Raw genomic sequence first — 7,094 nt, 5'->3', positions numbered from 1 at the left:
GCAGTGAGTGTTGGCCGGGGTGAAAACCCGCTCTTTCTTCGGACGGACCGGCGGCGGCGAATCTCGCTCCCTTCCTGAAGGCGTCGTCGCGGCTCTCATTGCCCTCGTGTTGCTCTAGGGGAAACTCTGACCCTCGGGTCGGGTGGTGGCGGCGCTCCGGTGTCGTTTCCTTCCTGAAGGCGCCGCCTTGGAGCGCATAGTTCGTCATTTGTGGCTTCATCTCATGGCAGTGGCGTGTTCACGGCGGTGGACCCCGGTTGCTATTGTAGTGCTAGGGGAGGTGTTGCTGCGTTCAGCATCTTTGTATCCTGTCTTGGGTGTCTGCGTGTGTTTTGGTGACGTGCATTTGTACCGTGCTGTTGTGGATTGTGCTTTATATATAAAGCGGGGCGAAAGCCTTTTTCGGTAAGTAGAGCCAGAGACGAAGAACTTCAACGTCGATGGAATCTTTTTATTGTTCGTGATTGTTTCAGCTTCTTCAATGGATGTACTATGTTTACACTCCCATCAAAGTCATATAGCTTGCTCTCCTTTTTTGGATCTGGCAGAAGAATAAAAATGAGCAGTCTATTGAGCATAGCAGAGTACTCTGTTTTCTTCTTGTGCGAGGCGGCGGAACTCTGCTACGCCAATCCACTGTTTGAGGAAGTAGCACGGACACGTTGAGTTTGAGAGTTTCTGATTCCAATTTAGTTAACGAGTTGTGAATGTCTGAGGTGTTGCTGTTTTGCAGTGATAAATATATGTCTTCGTCAGTTCGTCCAGGGTGGGACACGTCAAGATCAGGGCGTATCAACTGAAGCTATCAACATTCAGCTGAGAAATTCGCTTCGGCACATGAGAGTGTGCGCTTCTGTCATCGGAAAAAATATGAAGAAATTCCATACAGAAATTTGACGAATACATCTTCATATTATATGTGTACAAGTCAAGTTTTAGAGAAACCCAGTATTTCGTGTGGCTTCTGTAAAAAGACAAAAAGTTGTCTTGTCAAAAGCATTTTTTAACATTAAATTTTATTTTTTTCAAACACGACACATAACTTGTCGGTTTTTCACGAGACAACTTTGTGAGCATGTACAATATCAAGACGTATCCGCCAAATTTTTGTTTGGAATTTTTTAACATTTCAAAATACGTTTAAAAGACATTTTGAAAACCAGGAGCACGCACTCCCGTGTGCGAAAACGCGACTCTCCGTTCAGCAGACAACTCAATTATTTATTGTGCTAACCAAACACGTGACGTGCCAGCTTAAACGAAACGGAAATACTACAAGCTAATGGAATACTAGCACACGGTAGCTGCATACATGAGGTGGCCTGATCATCACTTGACGGGGGACATGACCTCGTTGGTGCGCAGCGGCGGGAGCGTCCACGGCGGGTTGTAGCGGGAGAGCACGAAGGGGCCCGTGACGGCGTGCCCGTCCTTCTCCAGCGCGGCCTTGAGCCCCTCCGCCTTCTCGGCCACCACCTTGTCTCCGGCCAGACCGCCGAACGTCACCACCGCGTACTTGCGCTCCCCCACCTCCCGCAGCACCACCCGCTCGTCCGTCGGCCGCGGCGCCTCCTCCGCCTTGGCGTACTTGGACGGCAGCAGGAACTGCATCGTCACCTTGCCCGCCTTCTCCTCCCGGCCCTCGGCCGTGATCACCGGCACCGTCATGGCCACCGGCTCGGGCTCGGAGGAGGTGATCACCGGCGCCGTCATGGCGATCGGCTCGGCCTCGCCGCCGCCGGAGGAGGTGATGACCGGCGCCGTCATGGCGATCGCCTCCGGCTTGGTGTTCTGCGGCTTGCCGAAGGCGCCGATGTAGTTGGCGAGGACCTGGAACCCGCCGTCGCGGTCGCCCTTCATCTCCTTGGGGTCGTAGGTCACCTCGGCGGGACGCACGGCGGGTACTTGCGGATCTCGTAGCCGTCGCCGGTGTGGAGCACCTCGTGCTTCGGCGTCTCCACGATGATCTTCCCCAGCATCAGCTTGCCCATGGCCAAACCCATGGTCGGCGTCAGTCGCGGCGAATGGCAACAGGGGCGGCGAGGCTTGTTCGATGGAGGGCTCAACGGAGGTCTTTGAGCTAGCTGGGATGGGCTCGTTGGGTGAATGTTGATCTGGCTCGGCGGCGCTGGGGCTTAAGAACAAGCGAGAGATTCGGATGAGTGGACGAGGTATGGTGTGTTAGCTGCGGCGTGGGTTGCTCCACGGAGGCGTTTCCGATTTCGGCACATTGCTTGAGGATTTTTCGTCTTGTACGCACGTTCTTTCTCTCCTTTCTTGATTTCTTCCTTTTTTTGGCTTGGAGAGAAAGTTCCGCTTGCCGGCTTTGACTTGCACGCCATGTTCCGACGAAGAGAGCTGAACGTCGACTTGCAAGAAAATGGAGCAAACGGCATATACACCTCTTCATACCAGCCAGAACACCGGTGCGATTAGTGGACCGCGCGCCAAATATCGAGCCTCTAAAGTTCAAATCCAACGGTGAAAGTACAAACCACATCACAAAATGACAGCACCAGTTATGTACAGAAAGTTAAACAGCGATGGGAACTCCTGATTAAACCCATCTGTTAAGCTATCCCAACTTAATATGAATTGTTTCAAGTTGTCAATATGGAAGTGCAAGATGAGATTACAAACATTGTGGCACGGTTTTGGTGGGGAGGAGATGAGCACAAGCGGAAGATGCATCGGCCAAAGTGGGGAGGCATTTTTTTTTTCTGAAAAGGAGGTTATCCCCGGCTTCTGCATCAAAAAGATGCATGCGGCCATTTTACTAAAAAGCAAATAGTGCAAAACAGTCTTCAGGTCTCGAAATACAAAAAGGCTCATAAAGAGCTAAAAGCAAAAAAAACGGGATAGCCACAACCGGCGGAATAAAGAAAGATAGCAAACTAAACACCTATTGAAGATAGCTCGTGCTACCGTCTCCCAACGGATAGACCCAGTAACCATATGCTCCCTGGCATCCGTCGGAGTGAGTAGCGACCACATACGGATCAGTGTAGTGGCCCGAAAAATAACCTACAAAAAATGAATATGTGTTGTTCTGTTAAAAACCAAATCATTCCTGCAATTCCATATAGCCCATAATAAAGCACATACTCCTACACGAATAAGTTCCACGGTTTCTGATTGTACTCCATCCAGCCACGTCCCGAATAACGTATGGATGGTATTCGGAGGAGTAATGTTAAACGCTATGTGAACAGACCGCCATAAATTTTTTTGACATCAAGCAATCGAGAAAGAAGTGTTTGACAGATTTATCATGTTCGCAGAAACTACATCTTCGCGATCCCGTCCAGTTACGTTTTGTCAAATTGTACTTAGTTAGAATGACTTGCTTGTGGACAAACCACATAAACACTTTAATTTTTAAGGGCATTTTGACTTTCCAAATATGCAAAGGTCGAGGGATAGTGCCAGAGTTAATAAGATCCAAATACATGGATTTTACTGAAAACACTCCATTCTGAGTTAGTTTCCAGTGCAATTGGTCTGGCTGTTGAGAGAGGTTAACATTCATCAATCTTCTCACAAGATGGAGTCAAACTTCCCAACGGTTTCCCGCTAAAGTCCTCCTGAATTGAATAGTGAGGGGGTTGGACTATAGTTCTGTTGCAACTTAAGCATCTCAACGCTGAACAATATTATAGAGAGAATGATGTTGGATAGCTAGGGGTGTCTCCCCTAACCACAAATCCTCCCAGAATCTCGTGGAAGTACCATTACCAATAATGAATTTTGCCCTATGAAAAAATGTTGATTTCACTCTCATCGGTCCTTCCCAAAACGGTGAATCGGTCGGTCCGACCATCACCTGAGATAAGGTTTTAGTATGAAGGTACTTATTACGCAGAATCTGGGCCCATGTGGCATCCGTCTCTACAGATAGCTTGTACAACCACTTGCTGAGAAGACATCTGTTCTTCACCTCTAAATTTTCAATTCCAAGCCCACCTTGGTCTTTTGGCCTATAGATAATATCCCATTTAGCAAGTCTATATTTTTGTTTTAACTCATCACTCTGCCAGAAAAAACGAGATCGATAGAAGTCCAGTCTTTTCCGGACCCCAACTGGGACTTCAAAGAAGGACAAAAGAAACATTGGCATGCTCGTGAGCACCAAATTAATGAGAATTAGTCGGCCTCCATATGACATAAGTTTGCCCTTCCAACAACTTAGTTTCTTTTCAAATCGATCCTCAATACACTTCCATTTGATGTTAGAAAGCTTGCGATGGTGAATCGGTATGCCCAAATACGTAAATGGCATCGACCCTAATTCACATCCAAACAACTTTTTATAAGCTTCTTGTTCGTCTTTAGCTCTCCCAAAGCAGAACAATCCACTTTTATGGAAGTTAATCTTTAGCCCCGATAACTACTCGAATAGGCATAGCAGAAGCTTCATGTTTCTTGCTTTAGCCAGATCATGCTCCATAAAGATGCGGGACGAGCCCACCTACCTCGCCATTTTCTTTAGCTCTTCCTATTAGAATCGTCAACATGCCTACTACTATGTTGAACAAAATAGGTGACATCGGGTCTCCCTGTCTTAGACCCTTATGTGTCTGGAAATAATGACCTATATCATCATTCACTTTGATTCCGACACTGCCTTTTTCGTGAAGGAGTCTACCCGCTTTCTCCAGGACTGATCGGATCCTTTCATCCGCAAAGCTTGCTGGAGAAATGGCCATTTAACTTTAGCGTACGCTTTCTCAAAATCCACCTTAAAAACCAATCATCTAGTTTTCCTGTGTGGATCTCATGGAGAGTTTCGTGAAGGACCACAACCCCTTCTAGGATGTTTCTGTCCGACATGAAGGCTGTTTGAGACGGCTGCACCACACTATGTGCAATCTGCGTTAGCCTATTAGTCCCCACCTTGGTGAAGATTTTAAAGCTGACATTAAGAAGACATATCAGTTGGAACTGCTCAATCTGCACCGCATCTGTTTTCTTAGGGAGCAGAGTTGTCATTCCGAAATTCAAGTGAAATAACTGCAAATGCCCAGAGAACAAATCATTGAACATTGGAAGCAAATCACCCTCAATAATATGCCAACACCTTTTATAAAACTCAGCCGGAAATCCATCTGGTCCAGGGGCTTTATTATTCTTCATCTGTGAAATTGCCTCAAACACCTCTTTCTCCGAAAACTGGGCAGTTAAGATCTCGTTCTCACCCGTCGCAAGTTGAGGTATATCGTCAACCCTCGACTCGTCTAAGGATACAAAACTATCATCAGGAGCCCCAAACAACTGTTTATAATAATTGGTGATGTATAATTTTAGGTTCTCTTGTCCCACTATCATCCCCTCATCTTGCTCTAGCTGAAAGATTTTCTTTTTCCTATGCTTGCCATTCACAATCATATGAAAGAATTGAGTGTTGTCGTCCCCTTGGACGACCTTTCGAACTTTAGCTTTGAGCGCTCACTTCAAGTCTTCCTTTCAAAGCAATTCTTTCAGTCTCAGTTCCGCCTCCACTTTAGTTTCCAGAGACATAGCTTTACCAAAGTGTGCTAGTGCCATGGGCTTTTGAGACCTCTAGTTGTTTAGTAATCGATATATGCTTACGAAGCAAGAGTGGAGGCTCGTAAAAGGATTAAGCTCTCTCTTACTTTTGAATGACAGGAAATGGTGTTTCTCTCTTAATTATCCTCTCATCCACCCTCAGAGTGAGTCTGGGTTACAATGAGTTTGGAATTCGAATCCATGCCAAATCCTTCCTTTCCTCCAAGCCAAGCAAGAATGGAACAGAGCAGAAACTATATAGCTAAGCGGTCGGACTAGTTACACATAAGAGGCCCAGTTTGGGTTTGCACGCCATCGGGGTAACCTAGCTTGTCAAGTGGACGATCTCGAGGCCCACAAGTTGAAGCTTTCTCTTCCCGCTTGACGTTGCTCTTCCTTTAGCTTGAGCTGCTACACCCCCCTTCTTGAGTTGTGACTTGTCCCTGAGCTGGTAACCTGGGAAATCTTTGCTTGAGCTCAGCCAAGTCATCCCTGTAGTTGCATCAAGAGGTAAATCACTCCATTCCAGCACTTGAGCAATGGTCTTGTTCCCCTCACATTGTTGAAAAAACTTGACAGACACCCAAAGAGAAGAATTAAACAGAGGCAAATTCTTGTGTACCCGATAAGGTGGTTTCACACACTTCTTGAGATACAAAACATGGAAAACCGGATGGATCGTATTGGCTACTGGGGGATGCATTTTGTAAGCCACTTCTTCAATTCGCTCGGTAATAATAATAAAACAATTAAAAGTTGTTTTAGCTTTGTGTGCTACTGAAGTCTGCACATATGGCTAAAGTTTCAAGAACTTCCTCTCCCGTAGCAAAAACCCTCTCAGTTCTATGCTTGCCAGCTTGATTCTTCATTCTTGGTTAAGTTCGTAAGAGATGTTACCTGACAGAACGATTAACCACTTATCTATGTTCCAACCATTGTTGAATATCATCAGGAGCTGCAGTATCAAAAGAAACAACTCCAAAGTATCTAGGACTATGACCATACAAAACTTTAAAGGGTGATTTATTCAAGACAAAATGACAACTGGTGTTGCATTATAAAAATTCACACACAGAATGCTATTTCAAACATTTCTTGGGATGAGCACTAATAAGGCATCTCAGGAAGCACTCCACTTGCTGATTGACCCACTCATTTTCTGGTCTTCTATTTATTTATTTTCATTTTGCCTTTACTTTTTTTCGTTTCGTGATTTTTTTTCCAAATGTGTGAACATTTTCAAATGCATGCATTTATTTTAAATCCATGATTTTTTTTGAATGTGTGAGCTTTTTCCAAATTCGTGAACTTTTTTAAATCTATGAAATTTTTTTCGAACTCATGAACTTTTTAAAAATTCACAAATTCTTTTTGAACCCTTGATTATTTTTAATTTGTGAACATGTCCAAATCCGTGAACTTTTTTTGAATTTATAATGTTTTTAAACCGCACTGTCCTGAAAAGTCGACGGTCAACCACAACCGATCAACTACGAACTGAGTAACCAGGAACCAGGAGAACCGGCACATCGTGAGAGAACTGCTCTCCTCGTTGTTGGGCCGGCCCA

General features: G+C 45.4%; 1 pseudogene; it reads right to left on the bottom strand.

Moving 5' to 3' along the window:
* Positions 1-1,200: 1,200 nt before the first annotated feature.
* On the bottom strand, positions 1,201-2,181 carry LOC119277614 (annotated as a pseudogene).
* Positions 2,182-7,094: the final 4,913 nt, after the last annotated feature.

This window comes from Triticum dicoccoides, chromosome 3B (assembly GCF_002162155.2).
Source record: "Triticum dicoccoides isolate Atlit2015 ecotype Zavitan chromosome 3B, WEW_v2.0, whole genome shotgun sequence".
NCBI classification, from domain to species: Eukaryota; Viridiplantae; Streptophyta; class Magnoliopsida; order Poales; family Poaceae; genus Triticum; species Triticum dicoccoides.
Note: the sequence above shows the minus strand (reverse complement) of the source record. Positions and strands in the feature narration are given on the sequence as shown.